Source organism: Cygnus atratus, chromosome 1 (assembly GCF_013377495.2).
Source record: "Cygnus atratus isolate AKBS03 ecotype Queensland, Australia chromosome 1, CAtr_DNAZoo_HiC_assembly, whole genome shotgun sequence".
NCBI classification, from domain to species: Eukaryota; Metazoa; Chordata; class Aves; order Anseriformes; family Anatidae; genus Cygnus; species Cygnus atratus.
The window spans coordinates 180,207,668-180,227,753 of NC_066362.1; the positions used below are offsets into that span (position 1 = coordinate 180,207,668).

At 39.8% G+C, this 20,086-nt stretch overlaps 1 long non-coding RNA gene across 1 annotated transcript; it reads right to left on the reverse strand.

Moving 5' to 3' along the window:
• Nucleotides 1-3,808: 3,808 nt before the first annotated feature.
• Nucleotides 3,809-18,195, reverse strand: LOC118251341 (uncharacterized). The gene is made up of 3 exons (XR_004779763.2): nucleotides 17,556-18,195; nucleotides 8,144-8,280; nucleotides 3,809-4,730 (listed from the first exon to the last, which is right to left on the reverse strand). It is a non-coding gene; the product is annotated as an uncharacterized LOC118251341 (long non-coding RNA).
• Between the last annotated feature and the right edge of the window lie 1,891 nt (nucleotides 18,196-20,086).

Consider the following 20,086-nt stretch of genomic DNA (forward strand, 5'->3'; position numbering starts at 1 on the left):
ATCATTTTTTCCTGGAAATGAGCTGAGAAGTATCACCTCTGTCACTTGCGTGCCTTGTTTCTTTTTCTTTTTAAACTGGTACTTGCTTAAGTAATTTGAGAGCATGTGTGTGTATGTGAATAACCCAATAGAAATTTGGTGTAAGTGCCTGAGTGCATGTTGTCCTCCAGGATACCCACCGGACAACCAGGACTTTAATTGGAGGCGGTTTGGAGTTAAGCTGGTTCCTCGAAGGAAAGCACCTGCCTGGACTTCTCTGCATAGAAAGTGGAGGCAGCAATGGCAGAACTACGGGTGTAGCTTCAAGCTACAACCAAATGGCAGTCGTCACAGAGGAAGGGGTGAAAGTGTGTTTGTTTATAAAAATAACGATTTACTAGAAGGATCTTCAGCTGGCCTGGGCTACTGCCCTCCACCTTGCAAGATCACGTATGTTAGTGGCGCAGAACCAGAAAGACAGTTCTCCCGCGCCCTTTTGGGAGGGGTATGCATCGTATCCCAAGGCACTGAGGCAGACAGAAGGAAGCAATGGCTGAAGTTTCTCCTGTTCCTTCCTTTCAGAGGTCCCAAACAGGCATTGATGAAGCAGAGAGCAGACTGTAGAGTATGGTCAGCGGAGTAGTTCCCATCGGTGCATTCCCACAGAAGACACTGGCTGTACAAGAGGTGAATTTGGCTGATGGGCCTCCAGACGAGCTGTGAGTGATTTTAAAAGCCTTCCGGTCAGAACTAGTTAGGTATTTTAATAATGTGAAAGTTTTTTTTTTTTTTTTTTAAAAAAAAAGCTTTTTTAAAGCTTTTTTAATAATGTGAAAGCTTTCACACAAATCTTCGCAGGCACGATACGATCTCTGCTGGACTAGGTGTGACTTGTAGGTGACTTGGTCGTGCTTTTACAGACAGAATGAGGAGCTGTGATCACTAACATCTCGCTCTATTTCTGATTAAATAGGAATGGGATTTTGAAACATTTAGACATTTTTTCCAACAAAGTTGGAATTTGTAATCGTTGGCTTGATTCACTTTTTCAAGTCATTGCCCGCTTTCTCAAGAGAATTCCTCTTCCCCAGGAGGGTACAAAATTTGCTGATTACAGTAAACTTAGTTCTGTATTTGCCTTTTTGTTATTCCTCGGATTCTGCAAAAATGTGCAAATGGTTCCAGTGCTGGAGATGCTGGAAGTTGACTGCGGTAGCGCTGGGGCACCACGAGCCAGTCGGTCCTCCTGCTCACTTCTGGACGTGCAAGGCGCAGTGAGCTCTCCTCTGATTATAACACACAAGCGTACTCCCACAACAGAAAGGCTGCTAGAGGGAAAGGAACTAAAAGGTAAGATAACGCAGCCATTGTGTCCTTCAAGCACTTAAAGTTTATGTGACAGAAGTGGATTTTCTAAAACTAGGTGATTGCTTGCTGCTAGATTTGTTAAAGGCTGATGATTCAGAAAGACAGCACCTCATTTGTCTTATAGAATCATGGAGTCATTTGCGTTGGAAAAGACCTTCAAGATCATCAAGTCCAACCACCAACTTGATGGTAGCTACCGAGTCCCATTACTAAACCACGTCCCTTAGTGCTATGCCCACACGTCTCAAGTACCTCCAGGACTGGGGACTCCACCACTTCCCTGAGCAGCCCGTTGCAACACTTAGCTGCCCTCTCCATGAAGAAATTCTTCCTCGTGTCCAATCTGAACATCCCTGGAATGACTTGAGACCATTGACGCGACTTGAGACTGTTTGGAACAACTTGAAACCGTCTTGTATTTTCTTTCTTATTTTAATAATTTTTCCCTCCTTTATAGTTGGATTTTATCCTGTATTTCTTTATTCAGCGTTGGAAAGTTCCCTCTTGTTCTCATTATCTCTTCTGGGGACGTGTCCTTTGTTTACCACCTGAACTGTTCATGGATCTATTGGTAGCAGCAAGAGGAGAGTCCAGCATGAAACACCTTCCTGTTCTTTGTGTCGTGTTGTCTCCCCTGTCCCATAGAGATTCTTTGGGTACTGATTCCAACATGGTAATTCTTGAGGGGCTACACTCCGTCAGGACGTATAGTCGCTACACGACATTCTTGTACATCTGCTGTCAGTGCTCATAATACTGTATAATCAATTAAGAATAGATGTCTAAGTAAACCTATTGTGACTGATACTGTGTTAAGACTTAAAAAAGAACAATCTTTCAGCTTGGCCTTCGTACTGTGAAGTGTTCTCCCTTACTAAATAATTCCAAAACATTTCTCATTTCCCTGTGTAGTTGAATCTCGTGACTTGAAGACTCCACCCAAAGACGCAGTATATGAGGAATTAGTAGCCATAGAGCAAGGAATGATGCCAGAGTAATTGCATCGTGTCTTGTGTGCAAACAGGGGTTGTAAATTCTCTTCTGACTTTTGGGGAGCTTCTCTCCACAGTGGGCTGCTCCCCCTTTTTACCTACTTTGGCTAATGTCTAGTTGTAATGCTCACAAATTACCCAGTTAACCTGAGCGGAGCAAGGCCGATGTGCTTTTTTCTGTCTCTGGAAGGGATAAGGCTAACGTATATCCAATGCATAATCTGGGTGATACTCGGTTTTGATCCATAGCTGAATTCAGTGCCGGAAAGCAGCCAAAGTGGATTAGAAGTCCTGTTTGAGATCACAACAGAGCGTTCGTAACTTTGAATAATTCAAAAAAAAAAAAAAAAGTTTGTTCCCAGATTGCTGGAAAGTGTTATTGAATATTCATTGGGAAACAAGCTGGGAACTATCCAAGAGGGGGAGGGAGACTCATTGCCTCTTGCTCCTTCCCTGTGATTTGTGCTGAACCCTTGCCAGGCTTTAACTTTACAAGGTTTATTTTTATTGATTTTCAACAATAAACAGTGGGAGTATCTACAATAAAAGATTTACAGTGCATCACAAGGAAATACAACTCCCTACCAAATATTATATTGATCTATTCCCAGATGCTACTGAAACAGCATATAAAAGCCCAAATCAAGCCCAGTGATGGAGAACTTCCTCTCTCTAGTGACAGATGCATATGACTGTTATGTCTTCAGAAAACAATAAAAGGGAAGGGAGTGACTCTGCTTCTTTGACCGTATCTTCAACAGCCCAGTTAAATCTGTCAACTCAATGTAATCCACATAAATAAAGAATTGAGAACCAAGGGAACTGCTAGTGCGTCTGAAGATTCCCACTCTTTGAAGCTGCATCTCCTGCTGCAGTCAGGCCCTAATTAGTCACAGAAGGCCTCGTTGTGACGAGTAAATGGATGGACCAACAATGATTTGAATAGTCTGGAACTGGCTGGAGATATGCCTGGAGCCCAGAATACTCTCAGATGGGTGGGTGGGATGTAAATCACCAGTCATCGCATAAAACACAAATAAATCTGACTTCTATTTAAAAAATGGGGGGAATAGCAGCATTCTAGACCGTAGTGTAGCTTCTGCTGAAATAACCCCCTGAAGTTTTATCTGCAAGTGTGATCTGATGTGTAAATTTCCCCAAGAACTCTTACTCCGTTTCTACTCCATTTCCCCTCTGATGCAATGGTTCAATAATTGGTGGCTTCTTTCTGGTCAGAAGGATGATGAATGTCACCCTACAGGCTGGAAACAGTAATGTGTACTAATCTGCTTTGGAGAATGAATTCAGCGCTTTGCTTTCTAAGCAAGTTTCTGCTACAACAGTCAGCTGAGTGCTTGCTGAAACTGTTAAGAATTAAACATTGCAACATTGTTCCATCCTGATTCTAAGCACGAAAAAAAGGCAATAGATTGGAAACATCAAGTCTGGGGTTTTACTGGTAACTCTGGAGTTAGGAACTCAATTTTCTTTAAGTTTCAAAGGCAGTTTGCAGCTTTCATTGAGGGCCCTCTGAAAAGACTGGTCTATGCTTCCCCCCCAGTGATAACTAAAATGTGTAATAAAATTAATTACAGACAAACCATTTCATTTACAACACTGCATTCAACAATAAACAGCACACAACACATGTTGAGCCTTCCATCTTTAATCTTTGCATCTTTTTGCAATTGCTTCAGCTTGCTCCTAGGCCTGGCCACTGGTGGAACAGAGGAACAGGTCATGCTCTAGAGGTGGGCTGAAACCCACAGAAGAAAGCAAGCCCACTTATTTCCCCTTTGAGAGGAGTAAAGGGATAACATATGGCTGGAGAGGGTCAGTGCCTTTGTGGAACCAGACACAACTTGCTGAATCCAAGGGAGGACAGTTAACAGCTGTCAAATTTTAACAACATCAGCTACAGAAGAGCAAAAGATGTGATGGGGTGAATAAATGGGTGGGTGATAGCTGCTACAGGAACTTGGAAGAAGCACAGAATGACATCTATACATTATGATGACAATCTAGACATTAGTGAGACTTTAGGACCATTTTTTTTCTCCGAGTTTGTTAGGTAGGTAGATCTGTAGAACATCTGACACCATATTTTGCATATCTGAAGAACAACATTTCTCTCTCAGGTCAGTTCTGTACCTGCACTAGGCGGTGAACCATTAGAGGATCCAAACATTAGGTGGGTTAATCATCTTGGTATCTCACATCTGGAAGCAGAAGCTGAGCTTTTGCTGGCTGCATAGACAAGTGCTGAAGATACCAGCACTGCCTTGACAGCACAGGGGTTGTAAGCCTCCACGGGACTGGACACCTCCTCTTGGTGGCCTTTACTTCAATTCCACTTGCGGCATGGAAAGCAGTAACAGTGTCAGCAAATTCCTAAATGGGGAATTCATAGTGAATACATCCTCTATCAATTTTCCATAAATTAGAAATGCATTCTCTTCCAGAACAGACTTTTACATTCCTTTTTCCCCCCTTTGTGAATAGGTCCTTAAGCCATATAATCTTTGCTACCTGTGATTGTTCAAAACCATCTTCTGAAAATGGCTCAGTGTACTGTGGATCCCTGGAAGACACCGATTGCTTAATGATTAATATGGCCACGTTGTCAAGACAAGAATGTAAATGAAAAGTCATAACTGTGTGGCCCTGGGTGTAACAGATCCTTCTCCCATCTTTGGTTAGGTAAAGCAGAACCTGCAAACCGTTGCCTGTTGTCACTATTCAGTAAGAGCTTTCTTTGACAACTGAAATATGACAATGCAATCCAGAGCTAACTGCTTTTCATATGGAGTCCTGAGACCTGTACAGATACATGTAGAAAAGGATGGACAAAAGATCAACTTTTCGCTAGACTCAGCTTTCGTTTCAGAGACTTTCTGCAGAACCTTGTCTGGCAAGTGCAATTCCAGGTAGAGGGACGCTTGTGCAACTTCTCCATTGGGTATAGCATGTCCTGTATGCTGTGCCACAGCACCCTGCTGTGCTTAGCTATTAAAAGCCTGACACACTCTCACTGAACTTCTGAGATATGCTTGAATTTGAATAGGAAGGTCTAACATCACAGGAAGTTGCACAAGATAAAGCTATGGGAAAATAGTCTGCTATGGCTTCGATAATCTATGTTCTGTGGAAGGATCAGTACTGACATCTGCTCACAGCACCAAGATATAACCATGAGTGGAAGACAGGCACAGGAGTTTATACCCACAGCATTCAGGATACGGAGATGTGGTTTTGTTCTGGAACAAGTGATGACAAGAGCACTGGTCTTGCACAGGAGGCTACAACTCTCACTACAAAGATCGCATAGCTCCTTCAAGCTGGGTGGATAGCAGTGTGGAAATAAGTGCTTTGAAAGCTCAAAGCAAGGCGTTTTACCTGGCATTGAAAAACTACTAGCTGAAAATATTACTCTGATCTTTCAGATGTACGTATTTGCATCTCATGAGATCCAGGACAGGCCAAAGGGAATGCTGTATTGGAACGGAGTCATTAACTCAACCCCTTTTCCCCCTCCCTTTTTAAAAGATAAAGTGGGATTTAGTGGGATTTCTCTTCTATTCCATAGGAAAAGAAGTGATGTTACTAATTATCTATATTAAAATGCCCTGGAAGAGAATAGAGTCAATGAGTAACTAAAATAGACCATACAAGCCTGTCTCTCTGATGCCTGGCACTAACCTGTTACAAAACCACTTCAGTGGTTGAAAGGAAGAAGGTAGAACTTCAGAACTTCCAGATCAAAGAGTCAGACGCTCTGCCATGTTGATGAAAGATGCAGGTGAACCACTAAACACGAGGAAGAGGTTTTTTTTTGTTTTTTTTTCTCTTGAAATCTTGTGTTGCTTTGCTGGAAGGCATGTAGGTCTGGGCAGTTAGAAAGCCTGTGCTGTGATGCCTGTTCTTGGGAACTGGTATTTACTCTCAGGGACCTAAGAATAGCGTGCAGGACCTACTCTATACTAAACAGGTCACAAAATATTTAATAGCTGCTTGTAATTCAAAAAGCCCATAAAGAAGTTGTCTTCATAAAGAGGTCTGACTCTGGAAAAGTAATTGCTATAAATGGTCTCTACTCCACCAGATCTAAAATTCCCCCCTAGGTGCCTGTGGCAATTCTTATCCCCACTTTAAATTACTGATTGCACCTATTAATTAACAATACCCTATAGGGCTTGCATGCCTAGGTAGTTTGGTACCCTCTCTTATAGGAGGGTAGCTCTTTCTGCAGCAGATACAGAAGTTACAGAAGTTGTTCTTCCTCCGCCCCATGTCACTTTTTGCTGTTATTGGACTGCCTTACTTCCAGTGAAGACTGTCCCAAGACCATATTCTGGCCTGACCGCACTTAGCAATGTTTCTGGTATTTGGTGAAACTCTTCTGCCAACTGGATCTTTGAAGACTCTGTAGGTAATGAGTCAGGAGCTGCCATGTGGTGAGAAACATACAATGAAGTGTGGACACAGACAACTGAACCTGTCCATGTGATATTTGGTGACACAGCAAGAACAGGCATTCTTTGAAGGCTAAAGTTAAATATCATAGAATGGCTTGAGTTGGAAGCAACCTCAAAGATCATCTAGTTCCAACTCCCTTGCCACAGGCAGGGACGCCACCCACTAGATCGGGTGGCCCAGGGCCTCATCTAAATGTCCAGATGGTACCTCAAGGACCTCTGCCATTTAATAACTGCTCATGAGCATACAGAGGTGCTGAAAAATGCAGTAAGTCCCCATCTCTATCAGTAACCCTACTGTGAATGAACCACAGCTGATTGTTATAAATTACTCGATATAACAAATTCGATATAACAAATTAATGAACAAACACTCTTGCCATCTATCACACTGATGACTTTATCTAGTGTAGGATGTCCAGCTAAAGAGAACCCTACAGAAGGATCCTTCTGTTCTCTTCTGACTCTGACTGAGCACAGGAATATTTCCTATAGAATTAGTCCTACAGGATGTTGGAGACTTACAGGAACTTCTCTCTCAGTACCAGCAGATTAGAGAATGGTTCAGTCACTACTGAAAGCTGGACATCCACAGAGGCTTGTAAGGGCCAATTCTAAGCCTGATTTGATAATGGACTGCTGAATTGCTCCATCAGCTTTCAGCTGAAGGATCCAAAGGTGATTCAACTTCATCAAAATTAATTCCAGTATCACTGCCACTGGTGATTTCTACTTAAGCAACACAACTGGTAAAGGATCCAGGGACTGCAGACCACATATGATGAAATACCTACGGTAGCTCCAAGACTGCATCATAGAACAGCCCAGTGTTCCCAGGTTTGAGCTTTGTACAGTGAGAAAATTAGGATCTGCTTTGCAAATGTTCTGCTCCTTGTCACCCTCTATTCAAGGTCTAGCTGTGTTAGGAGACACGCTGACAGCCTAGGGCAAGAAGTGGAAGAAGCAAAAGGGTTCTGGTCTTTCTCAGTGTTTCTGCTCGAGCAAACTAGAACCAGAGACAAGGTGCCTCTATCACTTGTGACACTTTGGGGCAAGATGTTCTGCTTGCTCAGCCTTCTTAAAAGATTCAGGTAATGCTCATCAAACCAAGTAAATGGTATGGTACATGGACAGCCTGAACACCACTACATTACACAGGAACATTCTGAATATTCTGAATGTACTCATTCACGGGTTACGTCTTGATATGAAATTCCTCCTGGGCTAAAACAGTTCCTCCAACAGAAAAACAGAAATGCTACGATTTCCAAAACTAAAACCAATCTTAGCAGCTAAACGTCAATAAATTAGTGAATAACAGATGACTACCTGATATATCACAGGCTAATGAAAAGCTCTATTGATAGTCACTGGCAGTCTGGAGAACTATGGGATGGAGGAATGAACACTGCTCTTCCACAGAGCTGTTGCTTCCACGTGTACTGTAGAACAACACACTCCTGTACCTGTAGAGGATGAAGAAACGAACAGCAAATATAATATGATTTGTTTTTAATATAGAGGGTGATGAAGAAATTCCTATCCCAAGGGCACGCTTTATGTGGAAACGAGAGTAGTTTCACTAGGCCTAGAAGTCTCAAAGGAAGAGTCTATTGGCAGCTTGAAAAACTCAAGCACTATAAATCACCAGGAACAGATGCTGTTCTCACAAGAACTCTGAAATCAATGTAAAAATTAGAGATACAGATAAGAATGTCGTTACCTTTAAAAATACCCACTGCTCTAGACTGGATATCTGCTCATACATAAACACTTAGAGAAAAAGGTACAGCTTTAGAGGAAACTGACTGACAAATACTTTCATAGATTAAGGCAGCACCTTTCAAAAGCTACTTACTTTAAGCCTGAAGAAGCATAAAACATTGGGATCACACTACCACAGCTTTGTCAAGTACACTGTATGTTTTAAGCTACTAGAATTGCTTGAAAGAAATACAAGTTACACAGATGCTCCAAGAGCCTTGAGGGATTCTTCAAGTTTAATCATAATTTGGAAATTAAGTAACCAACCCCACCTCAGCGGAGGAAAAATGTTGTAATTTTTCTGACCAGAATAAGCTGTTTAAATCTCCTTTCACCCAGAACAGGCTCCTGTCAATCCCTAGTTTGGGAGGATGTCAGAAAAAAAAAATTGATGGTAGAGTGAAGAGGTGAATCATTGCTGGTAGTTAAAGTAAGTCAAACTGGTAAGGTTCTTTACCTGTTATTTCCCCTCTTGAGCTGCTGTATAGAAACCAAGAACATAAAAGCTTAAGTACATCTTTACTGGTGCTCTCTCTAGCAATGTAAAAAACTTTGGCATAACAGATGTCTGTGATCCAATTCATAAATACTCAGCTATCTCAGTGTTCATCTTTGGAAACATAAGGTACTCCTTTAACATGGTTTAATGGGGACTATAATTTATTGTATGCTCTTTTTACTATTACTTCAGGAAACACCTTCGGAAGAGAATATGGAACTTGCAAAGAACTGCACAGTTAGTCCAATAAAAGCAAATTCAAGTACCCTTTGAAATCCTACCTGCAGCTTGCTTTCATCTGGTAATGGTAATAATTATCACTGCCAACAACCTTTGAACAAAACTGTTTTGTGACTTCTATGCTTTTTTGCACATATCATCAATTTAACAAGAAAGATGGGGAACATCTGTGGACAACTTCCCCCAAGCACTTTTTCAGAAGCTAAAGGCATGAACATGAGTCTCCCCCCAGGCTCGCGAAGAACCCAAAACCCAGGTTCTCTGTTTCTCTGGTGAGTCCCTTGGCCTTGAAACCACTTCAACCAATTTCTTAAGAGTCTTCTGATGGATTTTAGCAGGTCACATCAATTTTTAAAGCAGCTCACTGGACTTAGTGACCTTTGGCCTGTCCCTGTCTTTCCCATTCCTCCTCTTCAATCACAGCACATATTACCACCCTCGGTTGTTTTTGTCAACTGTTTTATCTGATTACAGTTAATCTTTCAATGTGTACCAAAGAGGAAAGAGAAAGAAAGTCGTTGAACACTTCGGCTTTCTCAGCATCATGTTAGTCTTCTGTCCTATGCTGTAGTAGACTAATTCTCACATGGGACTCTCTACTACTGTTACAGAAAAGAATTTTTAGCCACAAATCCAATTCTTCAAGTGAAGACAATTTTTTTTTTTTTTTTTAATAACATTAGCCACAACTGATACAGAAAGAAATCATCTGTGTTGTCTAACTTGGATCAGAAGATTCTGTGCCTTTGAGACAGTTCTTCCTGGAAACTTTCCTCAGGTCACCCGTTACCCTGGGAAATTTCCTCAGGTCACCCTGTTCTACCATAAACTGTGCCTTTTAAGCATGGATACACCATTCAATTCCAGATAGTCACTGCTTGCTTACGGACATATAGTTCCTATTATCCCACTGTCACAGGGATGTACAGTGAGCATTACAAGGCAGGTTTTAGGTTTCTTTCATGGACAGTTAATACCTAGTACTGCATGTCCTTCAGCTTTCCCATATTTTAGGCACTTACTTCTTTTGAAGAACAAGGCTTTTTGGTGTTGTGACACAGGAAAACACAAATGGGAAGTAACCAGCTAGTTGCACATGTAGCAACTTAAGCCACATACAGAAGAAGAGACTGAAATAAAGCAAGCATGAATAACTAAAACACAAGCCTCTTGGTAAAACTGTACCTGGTTAAACTGCAGAAACTCTCATAGACAGATCTAAAAGAGTCGCAGTCATTAAATAAGGCTGGAGCCTCTATCTTATTAGTTCACTGATAGGTTTTTAAAACCTAAGTTCGCAAACCATTACCTGCATTCCTAATAGAAGTTAATCTAAATACTTTGCATTAGACAGGCTGTGAACGTGATAAACTGTATGCTAGTCTTAAGTTTTGATCACAAGGACAAAGTACCAGTCTACATTTTCACTGCAGCTCTCTAAAAATAGGTTTCTACAAAAACATCCAGAAACTAAACACAGATACTCTGATACTCTCTATAACCAAGCTTCGGCATTTATCTTATTCAGAAAAGGGATAAAGCTCAATTCAAAGTTGTTGTTTTTTTTTTTTAATACGCACTTTTTGTCTCTTCCCATTTTCACTATTTGAGATATGGGATTCAAAGAATAGCTTCAGTGCAGTGAATTGTTGAATTTGAGCACAATTCGTTTCTGGAGCCTCCACAACAGAACACTACAGCCAACAGGGGGCTGTCTGGCTACATGATGTTGTTAAATCTTCCGCAAAACCCTTTTTCTGACTGTACAACCTACCACTCAGGCAAGCCCACTTTCTGAATGACCTGTGACAACTAGTTCTAACAGACTTTACGACTCCCAAACTGTAGCTCTTTTCCATCTTTGGATGACACTACTGGAAATTTCTTGCTCTTATGTCTGAAGTTTCATTATATATGCATATATATATAAATATATAGTTAGTTTTTTTTTTTTTTTTACTTATGTGTCTGAAAATAACACATCATTTATAGGGAAAGTGGGAGACTTTCACATCGATAATAGGAAAGGTATCACAGCCATTTCCATATACTAAGAAGCAAAGTCTACATGAGCACTCTCGTGTTAGTTTTTATGTGTAGAGTGTAGATATCAGTCTTCTGTTGAAGGAAACAAGTAGAAAAGAATATTGTTAGCCACTTTGACATTGCTTCTGGGACTTGCCCCCCAAATATACTTTTCCTCACTCCCAGGTGAACCTATGGATAGATCTAGGAAAGAGCTACTCTGCAGTGAAGACTTGCAAATACTTCCTAGAAGACTAAGGACAGTAAGTCAACAAGCAGAAGTACACAAAGCAAATATTTCATTATCCTTTTGTAGCTGTAGTCATTTACTGCACGGCTTGTACTGTGATAAGTAATAGCAATGTGTGCTAACAGATGATGTAGACCACTATACTGGGCAATTTTTACTACATTGAATGTTTAGTTCTACAAGTTGAATATTTCTTCCATATCTGAATTTAAGGCTCATTAGCTAGTAAATCAAACTATTTTGTAGCAACACAGTTTCAAAGTCAACAGGTACAGCTTCAGGTAGTAAACCAGGAATGTTTTTAAATTCCATGTTTCTAAGTTAACAGAAGTACAGGAAAATAAAGTGATACTTGGCAAACAGAGATAGAGATGTTCTTTTCCCTGAAAGCATGTCAAAGGTACTGAAATACCACACTTGGATGTAACTTCCTCAAAAAAAGAATTTGATTCTACTTTTCTGACAGTTGCTTTGGAACAGCTCTTCCTTTCTCAGCACTGTAACAAAGATGGCACCCTATGCCAAAGACTCCTATGGCCATTTTGCATGATCTACTTCTGGCATTTCTGTTATGGTACTAAGATCTTAACAGCCATTAAGTTCCACGAAGTTCTGCATTCAGTGTTGAAAGGCCTATAGAAGAATAAAATCCTTGAAAAGCTCTCCTTGGCCTGTATAGCAGGGTTTCTTTAAGGAATATAAACTTGCGTTACCCAAGACAGAGCAGGAAGGAACGTTCTTCTGAAGGTTCGTTACTTTTCCAATAGATCACATGAATATTTGTCTTCTTTGTTCAAACAGTCTCCTCCCAGTTATTAAAGTACACAGCGAACATGGACACTCATACTAACATCTAAGAGGACAAAAGACAAACAATTTTTTTCCCCAGCTCCTGTCCTTTTGCATAACTCAAAGCAGTTATTCTTTTAATTTTTACACTGCATCTATTTATATTTATCTCTTATACTGCACCTAGAAGACTCAGACCAGACTTTCTGCAAGCTCCTTTTAAGGATTTGAAGAGCAGATAGGCAAAGTCTGTAGAAGCGTCAAGAAAAGAAGATTACAGCCCTGAGTATTTTTTACATTGGTTGAAGTAATAGAAATGAACTTCTCCAGACTGTCGTTCTCAAGGGAGTGGGGGGAACTTCTCCTTGGTGCCAGCACTGCTGCTCACAGATGAGGCACACTCAGCTGGCTGAGCTTACCAAAATCTAACCCAAAGCTACTCAGGGAAACCACCATGGAAACATCAGAGCCAGGCTAATACTGAGGGAAACAGGAAGACTGTCAGCCCTGAACTTGTCTTGCTTCAGATTCAAAGAACTACAGTCATATTATTGTTGACTACTCTAGCTGGTCCAATAATGTAATTCCTGAAGCTGCTTCTTTGCCTGATCCATCTCATGATCCACCCATAGCTAAAAAAGCAGAGAAAAGACATTATGGCTATATTATTCCTATCTCTTAACAGAAGCTAAGTCAGTCAGCATTTAGCTAGTCAGCACTGTATACTTAAGACTGAAACTGAACACATGCTACTATAATCAATCTTAATTTCAGAAATTCTGTATACAGGGATCAAATTGCATATTAAGAAACAGAAGCAATATTAGGTAAGTTTCATTTGGTTTATTAACACAGGACTATTACAAGCAAGTCAAATTTTGAAAAGTAGAGCTGTACCTGAGAGCTATTTAATAACTTCCAATAGAAATAAGCTGTTTAGAGTGAAGAAAGTACTGACCAAGTGATACTAGCTCCTTCACAGAAAGAGATGAGCAACACCACTCGTGCCACTGCATTTTTTCCATCATTTTTTCCTCATTTCTAACTGTAGGTAAATGTTTTCTGATATAAACTTGAAACTGCCAGTTTAGAAACTCAGACCTTAACACGTACCCCAGACATCGATTTTTTTTCTCCAAATAAGTTTTAAGCTTTGTTTGTTCATTTGTTTTAAAGAATCGCTGCTTTGAGTTAAACTGTGGTAAAATAGTAGCACACCACTTCAGATTTATTGCTATAAATCTTGTGACTTTTACGATAGGAGGTGGTAACGAGGAACATGAAGGGAGTTACTAAACATTTCACTGATTATTGCTACTACTGCGACTCAACCGGGAGAGACTTCCCCAAACCATGGTATCTTGTTGAGTATTAAGGAAAAACACAGATTTTCAGTTCTCTATATCTGAATATTAAATACAGAACCCTTCTCATCCACTTAAGTCTGCAGTACCAAGAAAATTGCTTTTGAAATTCAAAGAACAATGGTCTGTAGAAGTCCTGAATACACGAGTGTAAGTAACTTGACATTTTTAATAAAGTGCTGTTTAATACTGTGCCTAAGAACTTAAGTGTTACAATTTAACTAGTTCATTCTTTCTGCAATACATATCTTTGCAGGTAAATTTATTGTATAACATGCCAAAATTCAGACACGAACATTACCCTCAATATATAAGGGATCTTGCAGAACACTGACAGCATTATTTGTGAAATTATATTCCAAAAACGGGATGAACAAATGTTCAGTTATACCTATACATGCAAAATGAATCAGTGACAAGATAGGACACAGATCAGAATACTCTGAAGTACACAGGAAGGGACAAATAGACCATGAACCAACATGGAAATTCTGTTTGTCAGCTTGAACTGGTAAGAACGAAGTGTACATTACTCACCTCTTCAGATCAAAATTAATAAATGCCATAGAAAATTCTATGAGGAAATGCATCACTGTAGCACAGCCACTGAACAAAACTTTGTAGTAACAATAAAAAACACACAAAACCAGCCCTTCAAGTGCCTATTATCTGTATTTTAAACGTGACATGGAGATATAGAAACTGTAATAGTACCCAACAGTTTGAGGTATCACATGTAATATATTTAGGAGACTGCAAACAGACATAACATTACATGACATTTTAATTCAAGTTACAACTTTTAAACAGCTCAGCTGCAATATGAACAGCCAGTGTCTCCATCAGACACGAGGATCTTAAGCCTCTTAAAGCTACCTCTGAAGTGAGGAAGACAAGTACTACGAAATCAGTGTCCTAGTAACTTGTTTAGCATCACACAGAAATAAAAGCAGAAAAATATCACATCCAGTTCCTAGGATTTCTCATTTGACATATCCATGAAGACACGGTTTCCTCTACTTGCAGACTCTGGTCCATTCCCCACAGAACTTTCTACCTATTTCTGCGGCACCTGTAGCAGCATCGAGCTTCTAACTTGCAAAGCCCACAAACACCTTACCTGACTCAGCACCATACCAGGCCAGTCCTCTCATTAGACTGGATATTCTCTACGATCATGAAGATTGCTTCACAGTAGACTAACACAAGGGGGCAAATTAAGATTGCAGAATCTTAAATCAGGAATTACATAAATCCTCAGTGTTTCATTTTGCAATCCACATATTCTTTTTAGTTTTTACAGTTAAGTTATTAGTGGGTTTCTTTCCTTCTCAAAAGCATTTCCTCCTTTGAATTCCGTTTCCCCTATTAGTTGAAATGTTTTATTTACTTCCACAAAGGGCTACAAGGATAGTCAAACAACTAAAGCATCTTTTATATGAGGTGGTGAGAGCTGGGACCCTTCAACCTAGAGAAGAAAAGGCTCAGGGTTTGTGTGTGGGGGGGTTGGTTATCAGTTTATAAATGCCTGCTGATGGGGTGAGGGAGAGAAGAATCAGGTTCTGCTAAGTAGTGCCCAGTGACAGGACAGGAGGCAACAGGCACGAAGCAAACCGCAGGAAATTAATCTGAACAGGACAGGTTGTAAAGTCTCCATCCTTGAAGATATTAAAAGCCTGACTGGATGCAGCCCTAAGAAACCTGCTCTACCTGACCCTGCTTAGACTAGATGATCTCCAGAGACCCGTCTAACCTCAACTACTGACTTTCGGGATTCTTGTTCAGGGCCAAAGTTCGCAAAGTAGCCAAGAGCAGTAATAAAGTTGCCCTCTTCTGCATGGGACAGGATGAGAGGGAAATGAAGTTGACAGCGATTTCACAGCAAAAGCTGCTACTTAAGTCAGAAGGCAGTGCAGACTTAAGTGCTAAGCATTCTAGTTAATGTTAGGAACAATCTGAAGTGCAAGCCCCTTTCCCCAAGCCCGACTTACACTTTCTTTGCAGGATCAGGCAGGACCCCTTCTGTCAGGCTGCTGCTTCTTCCACCTTCAAGAAGCAACCCCCATATCTTTACCCAACCTGTACCAATCTTCCCAATTTTCCAGTTATCAGATTATCTCCTTCCCCTACCAGTTCCCAGCTCCAGTCTTTCAATGCTGGTTTTTCAGACACGTTCCTCTCACCAGTTGTCTACACTTACACAGCAACTAGTCTGTTTAATTTCAAGCAGGCCTATCTTTTATTGCCCTTATATATGAGTTAAGCATCTTCTCCCCCTAGAGATCCTAAGCCTCGCACAAAAATAAGCACTTGAACTGAAGACAGTGAGCCTTCTTCTCTTAAATCAGGTAAATCCATAGGACCCCAGAGCTGCAAATGCAGGAGAGTTCCAGTCTGCCATAGGCTACAGCATGCCCATACAGGTAATTCTCTGGAAAATATAATTGCAAATATTTAAAGCAACTATGAACTCTGCAAGAACTGTGACATTCTTTTCAAAGGTTTAGGAGCTGAATAATATCGGTAGGCCTTCACAAGCACTTGAAGTCATATACTTGATAGTAAATCCAAACTGGAACTTTCATTCCTCATTTGAGTATTTGCAGAACCAGAGCTCAAACTGCTTTTTCATCACCTCACTTAACTGTTACAAGCCACAACAGACACCAAACAAAGCAGTCCAACCTCTCATTGCTGCTGCTTCACTCTTCCATCCGCTGCCTTGTGCCAGTATGGGGGTTTGCATGGTGAACCAGAAGGAAGCAGTCCATTTCACCATTCACACGACAATCCCATGCAAATAGACTTACTTGTTGCATGCTCCAAGATCTTTCTGATTGCCTTTTTAGATTTGCATCTACTCCCAGAAGTCCCAGAGAGAAAGCCCAGATACATTAAAATACTGGATCCACAGGAGCAACAGGAAGGATGGCCCTCTGCAAGCAGCAGTCTGCAGTGTGCTAACAGAATCAGCAACCTTTAAAGGGAGGGGAATACTGGAACAATATCATCTTTATTCTTTTATAACCCAGAGTATGGCCTTTCCAAGAGTTTCTGAATTTACAGATGCTGAAATATACGTGCAGGTCTTTAACACTGCAGTTAGAGATAAGCAAATATAGTGCTACTTAAAGAAGCCTCAGTGATGAAGCTACTAAACTTCAAGCCAGATAGCAGAATTTCTGAGTAGTCAACCTCATTTTGTCCACATATCTGAAGAGACCTGTAGCAGGTAAATGGGCACGCAGAAGCATGGTTATTTTATGAAAAGCTATGGGCTATGTAATACTGGATAGCTTCACTATTGAAAAATGCTCAGGTCTGAATTAAATAGGGTATTTTAGTCAGTCATTTTACCATTTCAAATCTACAGCAAATACAGGGGAAAAAACCAACTGATTTTCAACTAGTACATACACCAGACTGAAATTCTGTATGGTAAAATAATGCAGATTTATGAATTATAGCTTGGATTCATGTTCATCTACATCATGTCTGTACCTGTGCAACAGCACCAGCAGCAGGCCTCTGAAGCCTGAAGTCAAAACAAATCCCCAGTGCAGTTAATCTATTTTGTTCTCCATTTAAAACATCTATATGATGGATAAACTTAAAGTTGTAATACATTTATTTCAAGAAGGCATATGTATTTCAATGCTAAAATATACCAGGGCTAATAAAATAAGATTTGCAAGTGATACTGAGTCATGATAGTGAAGAAAATAAAATCTTAAAAGGAAACACTTTCAGATCTTGACTGTATCTAAAATTAGTGACATTTACATAACCATTAGTCTACGTTTGACTCACCACACAGTTCTTGCATGCAGCTTTTAAAAGGAAAGGAACCCAAGTAATTTCCATTCTCACTGCAGCAATATCAATCATCTCAATTCATTGAGATTCTCCTACAAAAGAAACATGGTAGTGGAAGATGAGAAAAGGATTAGTAAATTCACAGCCTGTTATACAGCTTAAACTTCTAACCCTAAAACTGTTACCTGTATGTAGTTTAATAAATTTAGAAAAGAATGTCTGATTTAAGATATGAAATGAAGATCTGAATAAGTTCTGTTAGTAATTTTGGAAGGCACTTTTGCTTTGTGTGCTCGCTTTGCTGAAAACGTGACAAAACATTTCCCAGTTTCCATCCACTAAGAGAAAGTGGAAGGTTAACATAAAACTTTGAGTTTTAATAAATATATATTGACATTTAAAGTACCATAGTTTATATAGTAATATATAAATATATACAAAAACACATTTACCAAAGCACTGCTAGACAGGTGTAGGTTGAGCTGACTCCTTTATTATATGCAGCTTTCATGTAAAGCAAAGCATTCAAGATTACATATGCACCTATTCTACATTTACCTTCAGATATTCTGAGTTCCTCTATACTGTTACTGAACAGATGAAAATACAAACAACAGCCAAGAAAAAACAATCAACATATAAACAACAGCGCTTCAGAAAAATACGTCAAACATCCTCTCATGACTCACATGCAGAAGTGGCTAGCCTTACTTCAGCAGCACAGTTAATACTGGAGATATTTACAGTCTTAACACCAATATTTACGTGCTGCTAGAGTATGACAGACATCAGCATCACAAGATTGACTAATTCTTAAGTTATATTTCTGTTCGGGATGATGAAATCCTTGTATTTTTGAGGCAGCACAATATGGCCTGCACCTTTTCAAAACCCACAAACCATTATGTGCTGCTACGTTATGCCAAGGTGTCTACTGTACTTCAAGAAAATAGAAACATGCTGAAACCTGAATGTAGAACTTACTGAACACCAGTTTTTGGGTATTGACATGAGTAGTATAAACTACAAACTGTTTCTAAAACATTTGTTAATTGCCAAGGTGTTTACTTACAGTGCAACTCTAGACTTTATTGTCAAGTATGCATAATACCTTAATAGGACACGAACCAGAAACAGGACAACCGCATCTGATATGAGGGACTAAAGATTATGCAGATATTTACTTAAAAAAAACAACAAAATTCCACCACCATACACTTGGTTATTTTCTCATCTGACTTTTGGTCATCTGGAAACCCCTGATGTGAAACACAGCTTTCATCTGTAAGGGAATAAGAGCCAATTTCAAAACAAGCTTCTGTCAAGTACTGTATCAGTCCCTCAAGCCATTTGTTACCTTTTATAGGTTACCTTTTCCACTGTCTCCGGGCAGAGAGGTTTACAATTGTTTATTATGTCATTCTGGAGGAAAAATCAGATTGTTAGCAGGAACAGTAGCTTGTAGCAGTCCATATGCCTCCAGCCTAAAACAGGCCAGGCTACTTCATTTGAAGATGTAGGTGAGAGACTTGGACTTCACATCTCTCCCACGCATCTTTATTCTTACAAAAAAGATAGCAGTATTTTAAATGTGTACAGTACTTTTACTGGTTCCTTAGATAACACAACTGACATTTTTATAACGAATTATTAGGAGAAAAGCTACTTACATAGACCAGATCCAAGTGTTCCTTCCCACTGTAAGGAGTTTTCTAGTCAGTTCAAAGAATAAAATAATTTTCTTAAATTAACAGGGCTATCTGTAAGAACAAAACAGTTTGGCAGACCACAAATGGGGAAAGTTTATGGAGTTTTCCTCTTCTTCTTTCCTGTGTTTGCTCCTACAATAACACTGCAGGATGGTCTCTGCTACAAGGGTCGGTTGGTAAAGAAGTGTCAATTAGAACAAGATTTAAAACAAGATTTGCCAGTGTAAGTATATAGGAACCTGCAGCAACACAAGTTTTTATACAGCTATCTAGCTACTAATACTTTAGAGACTGCATAAAGGAGTCACTTTCAGTACATTTTATATGTGCACAACTATATCTACACTTATTTTTCTCTTCTTAATACTTAACTTTTTGGTTTTATTTTTAAATTAGACAGCTATAACAGGCAAGCTAAATTATATAGGCCCAATTTACCCAGTACCTTGGTGAAATGAAATTTGAATACAAAGGCAAAACAAACCTAACTGCTAAGGTATGCTGTGACAGCCTTCCCCCCAAAGAAGCTATGCTGGGCATAATCCACGGGGTAAAGAAAAACATCCAGTGTATGTACGTGTACACACACACACACACACACACACACACACAGTATGGAAGATGAAGATAAGAAAAGCATGGATGCAAGCAAAGATGCTAGTCAGCAATAAGATTTGTTTACAGTTCTCTGGAAAAAGATTATGAAAGATGTTCTCCAACAAGAGCAAGTACTGCCTCTTACTTGTAGATTTACCTGAAAATATCAAAGAAATGATTTAAATAAGACAGCTGCAACACTTAATACCTTTGGAAGAA